A 14,165-nucleotide genomic window follows, 5' to 3' on the forward strand; every position below is an offset into this window, starting at 1 on the left:
CGAAAAAAAAAGTCTCGAAGCTGCTCAATTCCACCGAAGGTGAAGTTTACTGTCAAACTAAACACAAAGAAGAGAATTATTAATTAATAAGGACAATGGTTAGCAGTTTGGCCCTGGCCTTGTTCTGACTAGGTGAAACCGAATAATACATATTTCCATCTGTTGTTTCGACTAGTCAGATAGCGTTATCAGTCTCGAATGAAAATTCCAACAATTCGAATAGTAAATCACGACTAGTCAAAAAGATATCATATCTACGAGGATAATTCCTAACAGTCAGACTTGTCTTTTTTAAATATTAATCCACTTGCCAAAGTGGACCGCAGATAATTCCAACACTTCTCCCGTTACCCCAAGATTGCACCAGCTTGTCGAACAGCAACTGCATTAAACGTAATGCTTGAGCCGCGTTTTTTATTAAACATGTTTGTTTTTGTTTCTATGCCATAACCGGTTTGAGGTTCAAAAAAAAAAAAAAAAAGGTCGGGGGTTTATTGTAATTGCAGCACACTTCACCGCACCTTCCATCTCTTTCCCAGCGCCCACAAGGGGCTCCGGCTCACAATCAATACCTTTCATTGCGCGACGCCAATCCGTAATAATAAAGGCATTACGCAGCGGGGAATGGAGGGGAAAAAAAAAAACACGACAAAATTTGATTAAATTCAGGAGGTGGTCATTTCCACTGAATTGTGTCGCCGCGACAACGGGTGCCTTGATCCCCAAAAAATCGCCCAGGTGTAATGGGGAGGGATTGCGTCAGGTGAAATCCCAAAAATTTCGCATTCGCTCAGCCGTGCGTATTCCGGAAGATTGTTTTGCCATATTCGCGCCGTGGCCCATCGGCGCACTCATCCTTATTTCATTTTGTGGTGTTTTAAATGCGATTTTCTCCTTTTTCACTTCCGTGCGTCTCTACATGCATCCTTGGCAACAAAGCACTCCGCCGGCTGGATCGGTAATGACATTATGGATCTTGAAGCTTTCAGCAACACAAAGCCACTCAGATATCAACCTTTCCTGTCGGGAGGGGGGGTGGAAAAAAATAGACAAAAGTGGCGATCCCAGTGGCCGTATTTGTACCATTATGACTATTATCATATCTGGGACATTGTGGTGTGTGTGTGTCTGTGGATGATGATGATGTTTACCTTGCCTGATGCAATAATGGCCGCGTCGCCTCAGGATGTCTGAGATGTGTCCTGACGCGGAAATGTTCAATTGATATCGCATACTGAATGTTATCAGCTGTTTCAAAAAAAAAAAAAAATTGCTTTACTTTTAATTTCGAAGTCCACACGATCCACCAGAAAGAAATTATATTTATATTAAACCAAATGACAGACGAGTACTTGAGTAATTGCCACCCCAGGAAAAAAAAAAGTATATTATTATTAACGTGTATTTTATTCTCATTTCTCAGGGCTTGACTTCTATCCTTAAACTTATATGTTAGTACTGGGTGTATGATATTAGCCCTGTGTGGAGCTCGTGCACCTACGTCATCAAATCACGTCACTGGCCGGAAGTGTCGGTCAAACAACGCATTCTCCAATGCTACGTCGCTTGGAGAGTTTTGTCTGATACCGTTAAACATTTAGAAGATGATAATAAACAAAGGTATCTGGAAAAATGAGGCACAGAGGACTCGGATTTCATGCCGAAGTCGATGTTTTCGCCGAGAAGAAATTGGACCGTTAACCCGCTTCCGCTTGTCTTGGACAACTGGATCGACACATGGATCTGGTGAGTCAGTCGTCGAGATTTACACGGAAGAGTTTGAAAGTGTAGAAACGTCTGGACGCATGCAAATACTTTGTTGCTAGATCTGTTCTCAATCAGGAATAAATCCCACAGAGTGATGGAGCCACTCAATTTTTTTTCAATACAAATACCAATTTAAATTTAAATAAACGACCCCTGGTTTTACACAAACTCGCATTCATTTAGCTATGATTGGGGGGGAAAAAAAAAGACAGTGAATCGGCTCCTCCGTCCACGAAGCCTGTTGCGACCACACGTTAAATTTCGGTAAACCTCTCTGTGACAGACGTTTTTTTTTTTAATATGCATTGTTCTCAAATTAGTCTAATATGTATTTAAAAAAAAGAAAGAAAATAAACCGCTGGGATAGGCTTCGGCCCTCGTACACGGAAGCGTGTTGCGGGGCACACGTTAACCTACGTAAACCTCTGTGTGACCGACGGTTTATTTTCTTTTTTTAAATACACATTGGACTCATTTCAGAAAAATGCATATTTAAAATAAAAAAAAAAAAAACATCTGTCGGGGAGAGGTTTACGGTAGTTCGATGTGTGGCCGCTACACGGTTCCGTGTATGTTTTCTTTTTTTCTTTCTTTTCTTTTTTTTTTTTTTAACGCATTGTTCTCAAATGAACCAACTTGGCATTATAAATATTTCTTGGGAATTTGAGATTGAGAAGAATAATTCCGACCTGAAATGAAGCGATGGCTACACAGCACCATTGGGCACCATCAATCACGTTTAATTGCCGAAATCCATCCATATTTTCTCGTCTTTTCATCTGATATTCCATAGAATGATCTTTTTGAATATCTGTCTCGTCTCTTGTGACAACCAACAGCACAACAAGTCTCGGTCAGTGTGTATATTCCGCTCCGGTTCAACGTCACCCACACTGTCGAGCAGCTTTTTTTTTTACCGGCAATATGGCGCCGCGAAAATGGTGACGTCACGTGCACGGGCTCTATCCAATTTGATACAACAAAATCAGCTTTTCCTAAACAGTTAGCAGCCACAATTAGCATTACCATGTAAGCTAAAAAAAAACAAACAACAACAACAAAAAACTACCACACAGGTAACTCATAGATATTGTTATATATACTGTACATGTAGCAATGTCTTGAAAATCACATCATCGTGTCACAGCCCATTTAAGCTACCCTTTTTTGTTGTATTTTTTTTTAATTGCCAGTTTGTTTTCGCTCTGCCATTTGAAGATCCATACGTACAAACAAGATACAAAAAATTGTCTGCTTTTGAAAGAGAGTACTCAAGTGGCTGTTCTTTTTTTCTTTTTTTTAAAGCGCATCTGCAATCGAGACAGCGAGTACTTCGTTTTTCCACCCAGCGCACAAAAGAGGACGTGAGAGAACAAAGATAAAAGGGATGTGATAATGCACATCAGAGAAGTACTAATAGTAATAACTGTAATTGGCGCGTTGTACAAAAGATGACCAGAACAGCAATGTTACTCTCTTTCAAATAGCCCTAAATTAACATACAAAACAATATATATATATTTTTTCTTGCTATTCTTTATGCAAGTAACGTGCAGACACCGTGACAATGGTCAATATCCATTTTTTCCCCAATTGTGGGGTGTATCATTTGAGGGATTCAAATGCCAAAAGACAATCCCTTTCGATCAGAATTATCAGCGGACTTATCGCAGGATTACAAATCGATTATTTCGATTGTTGTTGCAATCTTTTTTTTTTTTTTTTCCGCCACGCAGTCACATCCAATTGACGAGACCGACGTTTCGTAGGAAAATGAGTCGGATCAGGGAATCGGGTGCGAGACGGCCGATCGACAGAACGTAATCACCGCGCCGGCGTCTGACGGCTCAATGAGAAGCAAAAATGGAAAACATGAGGTCGCGCATTTGCCAAAAGAATCTCATCTTTACTACATTAGCGGTGGCAAAATGAAAAGCACGGGATGAGCCGACATGCGGATGATTCGTTATCCCCGCCGCTTCCCTCCCCAAACCAAATCGAATTCATAACAAAATGGAAATATGGGGGCATGACACAAGGGCTGTTTAGGTGGGGATGGACAAATATTAATACATTTGTAAAGCCGTGTTTGCTTAAAAGACGGACGCAATCCCCATTAGTGAATAACAATCACATCTGAACATGTATTTAAAGGGAAATCAAGTGGATTGATTGAGAATATCGGGGGCCTGACCTTGTGGATTAAACATCTGAGGACATAAAAAAAAAAAAACATTTATCACCAATCGTTTGGAAATCACATTTTAATCCCAGGTTAGTTCGCATCACGTAGATTAAAACAAACATCGCTTCTGTTGAGTGACACCCACACTGACACGCAGGATAGGGAACACGAAGAAGAAGCATCATTTTGGATGGCCGTCTGTACGTTGAACAAAAAAATTCCAAAATTGCAGAAAAAAATGGTAAAAGATTCAACCTAAGTGACGTTATGGAACTCTCAGGATGTTGGCGTAGCTCATTAAAATTCATCTCAGTTCAACATCCTAAGTGAGTTTTTTTTTAAATTTTGTCTTGTGATTTGTATAGGGTTAGTATTAGTATGTGTAAATGTTATACGTTCATGTAATTGACCCACTTACGGATCGACCGACCTAACTACTTATCCCTCATCCGTCTATGCTTCCATCCAGACACCCTCAAAGCCTCACTTGGTAAAAAAACAAAATAAACAACTAGTAGTATGCATACTGTATAGACGTTTTATGAATATATACCGCAATTTTTTCACACGCTTTCAAGCGTGCGGTTTATGCGGTGATGCGGATAATTTGTGCATTTTTTTCCAACGGCTGAAAGGGGGCACTCGAGCGGGAAAGGTAAGAGTGAGACCGGTGGAATATATGTGCCGAGGAAGTGACTTTTACCGGTCCGGCCCGGTTAGCGCTGCGCTAGCGTGTTACTGCCGTGTCACAGTGATTTTTACCCGTATGTTTTTTTGTTTTTAACCGGCCTTGTTAGACGGAGCGCTAGCGTTAAACTCTATGTACCGTCTTTCTTTATTACACGGCTGGGGCATATGTATGTACCAAATGGTATTTCCTTTACAAATGTACTGGGTGAGGCTTATAACCAGGTGCGCTCTGTAGGACGGCAATTACGGTAGTTCTGTAGTTTGTGCTTTATATTGATTTGTTTTTTTTTTTTAAAGCGAATATGAACATAATGCCACGGAGAAAATTTCTCAATGTGTGCACTTCCTTTTACAAACACACGAGCGAGACACGACTCAAGAGCTGACTCGAGGAGGCTCAGAAGTGGCAAACGCCCACCAATATGTTTTCACACATTTTTAATATGCACTCGAAATTGCTTTTGTCAGGCCTCTGTATTTGTTTGTATTTAGTTTTGCTGATTGCTTGAAAACTGTGCGAGGTGAGCCAGACAGTACTCACCTCCTCACACTGTGCTTCTTTTTTCACAAGGGCCGCAAGATTTTCAGGGCCCCATTAACATCTCATAAAAGCTCAATAAGACAATTTTTTCATGTTAATTCACACAGAACACAAAACGCTTCATTCGTCACAATCATTTCAACTGCTGTCACCTCCTTTTTCATACAATGGACTAGTCCACCTTCTGACTGCACATGTGCACATTTAGTGCGGGATGATGAAATTCAAAAAAATATTGGCAACGTTGTAAGGAAAATAAAGCGGCTGATGCAGTCTGTGCATTTGAAAAACTTTCTCCAAATGAAAGCCAATCATTAAACATTTCTCAAAACAGGATCTATTCTCATTAATAAAGGGAAACCAATGGCAGAGACAAAACATTTGCTTCTAAGAACATCCATCCATCCATCCATTTGCTTTGCCGCTTATCCTCACAAGGGTCACGGGGAGTGCTGGAGCCTATCCCAGCTGTCAACGGTCAATCGCAGGGCACATAGAGACAAACATCCGTACTCACAATCACACCGAGGGGCAATTTAGAGTGTGCAACCAGTGCATGTTTTTTTTAGATGTGGGAAGAAACCGGAGTGCCCGGAGAAAAGCCACGCAGGCACGGGGAGAACATGCAAACTCCACACAGGCGGGGCCGGGATTGAACCCAGGTCCTCAGAATTGTGGGGCCAATGCTTTCCAGCTGTTCCACCGTACCGCCCTATCATCGTTTATAATTTCTTTAATGCCAGGATGCTAATTGAATGGCAAATATGCCAAATTTGAATATGACACAAATGTCTAGTGGTAACCCTCACCAAACACAAAACATAGCACCCATCACAGCTACCTACATACACCCATAAATCCTCATCAGTGTCTCTCTGTTATATATTTACATATCTACGTTATCTTCCCATCCAGTGTAGGTATCTCCCAATCGATCAAAGTGCACTTCCATCCATCCATCCATCCATCCATCCCCCTCCACTGGTTGCATCATCCGACCATCCCTCCATCTATCTATTCTTCCATCTGCCATCCATTCGATCATCCCTCCACTTAGTCGACTTGAAAAAAAAAATTACACTTTTGTGACAAATCAAATGAAATGCAATGGGACGTTGACATGTAATTACATTGCATATTAATATTGCAATACTTTACGTACTGTATATTTACACGTGCGTGCCACTGGCTTTCCAGCTAAATGTTTGCGTGTCGCTCCTTCAAGGTCAATTTTTTGGGGGGATAAATTTATATCCGATGACTGCACAGGTAGTATGTAATTTTTACAAGGCAAGCGGGTCGTCAATAACTCACAGGTATATTTTTAATCTCTTTCTCTGTGTCCTTGCGGTGTGCACGGGTTTGATTGATAGGGCTTGGAGGGTTGTGCCGGACCCTTAGCGCATGCTCAACGCACAAAAGTGCCATCCCTGACTTAAAAAAAAAAAAAAGAATGTTGAAAGGCAGCAGAATTTGTAAAGTATACATCATATAAAACATGCTAAAAACCCTCTCAGATACTTTCAGAATAGCGATTGCATTCATATTACGGGGTTTGCTTCACGTGGACCAAAAATCAGGTGGTCATAGTGCAAAAAGGCCCCTTGCTGCTATCTGTAAAAAAAAGCCCGTTTCTGCTATTTATGACTTTTACAACTACATAGAAATAACCGCGTGAAAAAAAAAAAAGATAGCACGATGTAGTTTCCCCTAAGGGGAATACATGGAAGAACACAAAAAAAGATTACTGCTCGGGACTTGCCTGATACCTTCAGAATAGCTCCTGTATTGTTATGATGGGTTTCTGCTCTCGGGACCGGAGAAAAAAAAAAAAAAAAAAAAAAACACCACCTTGAGCATACAAAGCAGCCTTTTGCTGTCACGTGAGCAATACCATACATCACATTCATGGAATAATAATAATATATATTTTTTTTAAATATGGCGAAGGCCGCTAGAAACGTCAGATACCGTCACAGAAGATATGATATATTATGGGATTTCGCTGAAGGAGACCCGATTTATGGTCCCCAAGATGAGTTAACACGTCCCCCCTACAACAAGGAGACCACCCAACGTGACCGTGTCAGCAGACTTTGGATGTTATGATGATATAATTTTGTAAATGGATTTCAGTGATGAATACCAGAACTGAAGTGATTGGTCACGATCTGACTCGATGCTCTGGTTTTATGATTCTTCGTTTGAAACGCGCTTTGTTTATATTTGAATATAGTTTGTACAGCTCTTAATTACAATTTGGAGAACAGGCTTACAGGAAGTTCATCCATTATTAATCATCTTTATATTGCTTGTCATTTCCCCTTAAGTTGGTCTGCATGGATTTTGTTTTTCAACTATAACAAAAATGTACTTTTGCTATTTAATCACACAGTATGAAGTAGTTTCAGTACATTTTTTCTCTGAAACCAGGGCCAACGAATATGAATTATGCAATGATCAGTCTAATCAAGTCAACGTTCAATCATTCCCCCACCCAAAGTGGGTCAGTCCGTTCACGTGACATTTTAATTTGGGCCATCACAAAATAACAGCTAGTGAGTCATATTCACAGATTCAAAATGACATAACTTAATGCACAAGTGAAGTCAAGTACAAAAAGACATGTCACATTCGTTTTGGCTTATTTTGATGTATAGGGGGAAAAAAAAAAAAGAATTGAATTGAATTAGCGTGTTGGGAGGTCGCGGGGTTTCAATCTTAGCTTGTTTACGGTTCAGCCTTTGCGCTGGAACGACTCCCATGATCATTTTTTTGCTGCACTGGACACACATGTTCGCCATCACACCGGGAGATTATTCTGCGCTAGCCTGTACGTGTCTGTCACTTCCGAGCCCTCATTTTCTTTTCTCTTTCCCCAGGTGGCTCATTGTGAGACTGTCACCGACTGGTCACTGCAGGCAAGTCGGAGAGTGACATACCCTGTGTGAAATCTGCCGCTTCCTGCTTCTGACAATTGAGTTCCGAAGTCCTCCTTCGTTCCTAGAAAACCGGGACCTTCAAAACCAAATCGGCGGAATACTTGTGTAATTTCTGGATTGAATTTCTCTGCATCTTGTCATGATGAACATGATTGAAGACTTGAGCTGTTGTGGCTATAAAGGGAGGAAATCTCAGCCTATCCCCCTGACATCAACCCTATTGAGAGCCTGTGATATCGGTTATCGGCAAAGATGTTTTTGGGTTGAAACACCATTTGAGTGTTGTTCATAATTTAGGACATATTTAGAGCAGAGGTGGACAAACTGTAGTGCTCGAGGGCGACATTTGATTTTTCATATCAGACATTCGTACAGGAGGTGTATATAAAATATGCAAAATGTTTAATCTTGAAGATAAAACCTAAATCAAATCAATGCACATGCAAATGTACATTTTTATGTGTGTATATATATATATATATTATTTATTAAAATGTGGATTATTAAAAAAAGTCAACAACTGCTTCCTGACAATGCAAATTATCAGCGGGTCCAATAAAATCCAGATCTGATTCAGAGTAATTTTGCAACCAATCAATCAATCCTATCAAATTCGGATGATTGCAGAAACTAATTTAACCCATTCATGGGCAGGGTGGCAGTTTTTTGACTTATTGAGATAAAAGTCTCTTAACAGGCCACAATCAAGGAAAAAAAATGCCTTTTTCCCCCGTTTATGGTTAAGTTATATGATAACTTTACTAATTTATAATCTCGTCCCAAAAATGGGACGCTGCCCGCGAGAGGGTATTTGTCCCACAAACCAGAATGAGAATCAGATAAAAACACTTTCATATTTTGATATACTGAAGGATGTAATGCGTGAAAATCAAGATGTCCCAAAAATGGGACGCTGCCCACGAATGGGTTAAGTGTCAAGCCGACGATTGCTGGGATAGGCTCCCTCACGCCGGCGACCGTAGTGGGCATAAGCGGTATAGAAAATGGATGGATGATCAAAAAACTGTAGTCCTCTAAAATGCATCGACTAGTAGGGGAAAAAAAAGAAAAAAGAAAAAGCACTATCTTGTAACAATTTGGAAGAATGCAGTCCTCCTCCTCCACTCGCGTAGATGCGGCGTGTAAGAACATTTGCCGCTGTGACGGAGGGTTCAAAAGTAAGATTTGGGAATGTTCCCCTCCTGTCGCAACAGTCAAACTTTGTCCTGGCCGTGCCCCGGAGTCCCCTCCCCCAAATTCGGTGATTCCCAACTGGTGTGCCACCGTACATTTGTGTGCTGTGAGACATCATCGGGTTTGCCACGGGAAATGGTCCAATTTCACTACATTGGTCAGAAAAATCGTGACGTATTTACTTTGAATAGGTAAGTTTCTTTCGGCTTGTCCCTTTCGGGGTCGCCACAGCGTGTCATCTCAGATGAACGCACATATGTTTGGCACAATTTTTACGCCGGATGCCCTTCCTGACGCAACCCTTCTCAGGGAGTGGAGGCCCCAGTGGGATACGAACCCACAACCCCTGGTTTACCAAACCAGTGCTCTAACCACTGAGCTGTCTCTTTATTCATCTATCAACGTCAGCGACATATGTGACAGTCAGAAAAAATTAATTATTTTTCACAAGATGGCAGAAGGTACAATGAACCAGGGTATCCGCCTGGTGCCATTTATACAACAGAATATTATCTTTACATTCAGATCAAGAGATTGCACATGAAGTACCGTCACTTCCTGCCTATAAGCCGCGACTTTTTTCCACACGCTTTCAACCCTGCGGTTTATTCAGTGATGTGGCTAATTTGTGGATTTTTTTCCAACGGCCGCAAGGGGGCTCTCCAGCGGAAAAAGTAAGAGTGAGACCGGTGGAATACGTGTGCCGAGGAAGTGACTTTTACCAGTTCGTGTTACTGCCGTGTCTCAGTGATTTTTACAGGTATGTTTTTTTTTTTTTTTTTAAACCAGCCCATTTAGCGCGGCGCTAGCGTTAAACTCTCTGTGTACCGTCTTTCTTTGTAAATACCTCGGGTGGGTTTCAATGTGGGCACTTGCGGCTTTTACACAGCTGCGGCGTATGCATGTACCAAATGGTATTTCCTTTACAAATGTACTCGGCGAGGGTTTATAACCAGCTGCGCTCTGTCGGCCGGGAATTACGGTACGTTGCAGTAAATTGAAATGAGCGCAAGATTATTTCAGTACATACAGTAACCTGTTAAGTAATTGCATTTTTTTAATACCTGCTAATTGCTGAAAAACTCCCCTATTTGCATTTGAAGGAAACGTTTTTTGGGGAGTCTAGCCGTCGACTGCATCTTTTTTTTTTTTTTTTTTTGCTATTGGAAGGAGTACCATTTTGGTTTTGTGGTTTAGCGTCAGATTGTTTAAATGTCAAACACAAAAGGTTGGGAAACACAGGTCTAATTCACCACAAAAACACGCCAATTATGCAGCTGATCCAAAAAAGAAAGGAAATGAGCCATAGAAGTAGAACCACAGAGAAAGAAGGTAGACGTTTAAAAATCAAACAAACAAACAAACAAAAAAAAGAGAACGTGAAATCCAGCAACCATGCACCCTGCTGACATCATGTCCGCTTCCTCTCCTATTTTACATCGGCCCAGTGGACAATTCAATCAGGCGCGCTGGGCTTAAAGAACCCGACAAAGGAGGATGCGAGTGTCAGCGAAGCCCCAAAACGTGTCGGAAGTGAGGTAGATAGAAGCTGGATCGTGACGGTTCTGACGGGCCAGGCGCCGGCCGAAGACGAAAGGTGGGAGATGAAAGACGAGCGCGCGGGGGAAGTGCAGGCGGCAGGACGTCCATGCTGAGTGCTCGTGCACCTCGTTTGAATTCTCCGCCGCTCGCCAATAAGCTGGCAGGAAATCATAAATAAACCAGAACAGCACTCGCAGAAGAACAATAACACTCGCGTTCATGTTTTCTTTGTATTGCTGTTCGTTGACCTTTCACCACGAGACATAGGATGGAAAATTGCCTTTTTAATGGGATATAAGTACAGTAGCTTGCTCCACGTGTGCCTCAATTTACAAGTTTATGTATTTATGAGCCATCAGTTGGTCAAGTTTCGCCTTATATGCCAAAATTTGATGCGCGGTGAAAAAAAAAAAAAAAAAAATGTGAGAAGGAAAGTCAACATCGTTGATGTCGGCGCTTGTTTAATGGGACAGGCAAAAGATGAGAAGACTCGCAAACAGCCGCCGTAGGCCACGATTAGCGCCCGGATACTCACACTGAACTAGAACCACTCAGCACCATTCCAGCCCCTGATTTAATTTACTAGGCCAGACCCCTTTAAGGAGCATACGCGACACAAAAAGTCTACAGTGTATGTACACGCGCAATAGAAGTTCAGGGAAATCGATAAAATCGATTACTTTATCCAGCACCAGACCTAAAGTGCACGGCAAATGTTGAGGAAATACTTTAAGTTGCTACCATTGTGCAGATATGCAAGAAGTGTGCCGCATAAAGTCAATAAAATCCTATGAATCCATCCATTATCTACTGCCTTTCCGGGTCGGGTCGCAGGGGAAGTTGCTTCCGCAGGGATACCCAGACTTCCCTTTCCCCAGCCACTTCTTCCAGCTCTTCCGGAGGGATCCCGAGGAGTTCCCAAGCCAGCCGAGAGACGGAGTCTCTCCAGCGCGTCCTGGGTCGTCCTCGGGGTCTCTCTTTGCGGTGGGACGTGCCCAGAACACCTCACCAGGGAGGCGTCCGGGAGGCATCTGGATCAGATGCCCCGGCCACCTAATCTGGCTCCTAAAGTGCGCGAAAAGGTAAAGTTTGTATCTTTATCCATATCTCCGCCACGACTCCACCAAAAAACTTCAGGCAATTCGGTCACTTTGGCAACTTTATCCACAACTACTTTGAAAATTGTAGCATAGAATCCAACAAAATCAATATATTTGACACCTCAACAGAATTTCTGGTCGATCTGTAAAAATCTGGAAAAAAAAATGTGAATTATTCGGCTCTCCACCAAACGTATGTCACATCTGGTTCATGGAATTCAGTCAAGGTGGTATCGTTCTCCAGACTTGCAGTGATATTGCCCCAGAGAGGAACCCACCTTTAACTTACTCTTCACGAAGCCACAGAAATTCAGTGAAATCAGTGAAGGTGGCACCTTTAACCAGAGCGCCAGCAAATTTATGCTACAGAAGCTCACGGAAATCAGTGCGGGAGGCACTTTTTTTTATCTGGATCTGCAGCAAGATTGCATCACAGAAGTTGTTAAACAACAAAAGCACAGAAAACGAAGTTGGGACATTGATCCGGATCGAAACTAAAAGTGCTCCGCAGAAAATCTGTAAAATTGACACCTTTACCAAGATCTGCACCAAAATTTCTACCATAAGGAACGTGAACATTATCTCCTTGGATGGATGACGAGACATCCACCCAAAAAACAAAAAAACGTTGTGTTGTTGTAATCCTGAAAATTGACATCTCACGTAGCGCTTTTACAATCCCCGAGGATCCCGTACAAGATTGAATGTGAAGAAAAACAAGAAAAGCAGCAAATCCACGACAATCTCGTCCGTCCAGCAGATTTCCACATCACCTTTTTATTTATGAACATATTGCGCGTGGCGAGCCGGAGCGCCTACAGTGAGGCTTAAGCTAGGAGGTCAACGCAAGGCGTTTCTTCTTCTTCGTCTTCTTCTTGTCCAATAAATCCAGCGCTGTGTCTGAATTAATGCATTACAGGTCATGCTGGGAGTATTAATTTTTTTTTTTTTCTTTTTTAATCACATAAATAAAAATCCTCATCCCTCGGTGCCATCTGTGGCGGGGCTCTCACGCCGTGCTGACCCTGAGCCTCCTCTATTCCTCCCGCGTCGGTGAGTTATGATATTTGGTGACTCAGATTGCGCTTGAATATTTCATTACGTGCACAAAATCCTTTTCTATATATCTAGCAGGTGTGTGATTATTAATCATAAGACGTTGCGCCCAAGGCCACGCCGCCCCTGAGCCGCAGTACATCTTAATACTTCTGAATATGAACGAGTGCGCAACGAGTCATTCATTGAGGGGATGATAATATAGAATTATTATCATTGTTATTATGATTATTTATGATTCATAAATCAACTGCTTGAATGTAAATGTAAACCAAATCAAGTCATAAATGACCTCAAGATCTCGTTTCAATTTAAACAATGTTGTTTGAAGACAAATTGTATTTCATATTAATGTACCGGTACTGCATATATTTATGTTAAAGCAAAGCATATTTATTTGTACAGTGCATTTCATACACCAGGTTACTAATGCACTTTGCATGATTAAAATACATAAACAAACATATGAAAAAGTACAATTAAAATGGCTTTTAGTGCAATGTTGTGCTTATTTATTGATGATTAATATCATGAACATTTCAATTGTGTGGGCCTATGGGCGGAAATAAAACCTTTTCACTTTTAATTTTGCTCATTTATTTATCATTAAGATGTTGAATGGATATGTGATTGATTTTTCTGGATTTTCAAATGTACTTTAATCATCTTTGTATAGTTTTATGGATAATCTGAACCATTGCAACATATGTATGTGATTATATGAGTATTATTTCATTAAATAGTCTACATTACCATCTTGGATTATTTACGGACGTGACCAAATATGGGCAGTGCAAAATCTGGCTGAATATTGAATTTGTCAACAAGCATGAAATTACCACTGTGTCAATTTTGGGTGTAATTTTTTTTTTCATTTTTGTATGACTTAGGCAGACGTCACGCAGAACCACGGGATGGAGAGGTCCCTTTAAGGAAATGTGCGCGGGACATGTTGACTGCTGGGCGAGAGCCATTCACGCAAGTAATAGAAATTCAAAGATATGTATCGCTCAAGATTTACCGCGCAGCCTGCGGCCACTTTTCTGCCGTTGCAAAGAGGTCCATTTTTGGTTCCATAGTGAGCATCCCAACCTTTTTCTTGCTCTTCTCCATCACTGGCACCGTTCTGCTACGGCGTGACAATAACA

At 41.4% G+C, this 14,165-nt stretch overlaps 1 protein-coding gene and 1 long non-coding RNA gene across 5 annotated transcripts in view; one reads left to right on the forward strand and one right to left on the reverse strand.

The window, feature by feature from the left end:
- LOC133507956 (neurexophilin-4) overlaps window positions 1–14,165 on the reverse strand; it is a 96,236-nt gene that overhangs the window by 24,704 nt on the left and 57,367 nt on the right. The gene's annotated exons all lie outside the window — the stretch shown is intronic.
- On the forward strand, window positions 1,528–8,560 carry LOC133508010 (uncharacterized). Its single transcript, XR_009796960.1, has 2 exons — window positions 1,528–1,746; window positions 8,066–8,560. It is a non-coding gene; the product is annotated as an uncharacterized LOC133508010 (long non-coding RNA).

Source organism: Syngnathoides biaculeatus, chromosome 10 (genome assembly GCF_019802595.1).
Source record: "Syngnathoides biaculeatus isolate LvHL_M chromosome 10, ASM1980259v1, whole genome shotgun sequence".
In the NCBI taxonomy this organism is placed as follows: domain Eukaryota; kingdom Metazoa; phylum Chordata; class Actinopteri; order Syngnathiformes; family Syngnathidae; genus Syngnathoides; species Syngnathoides biaculeatus.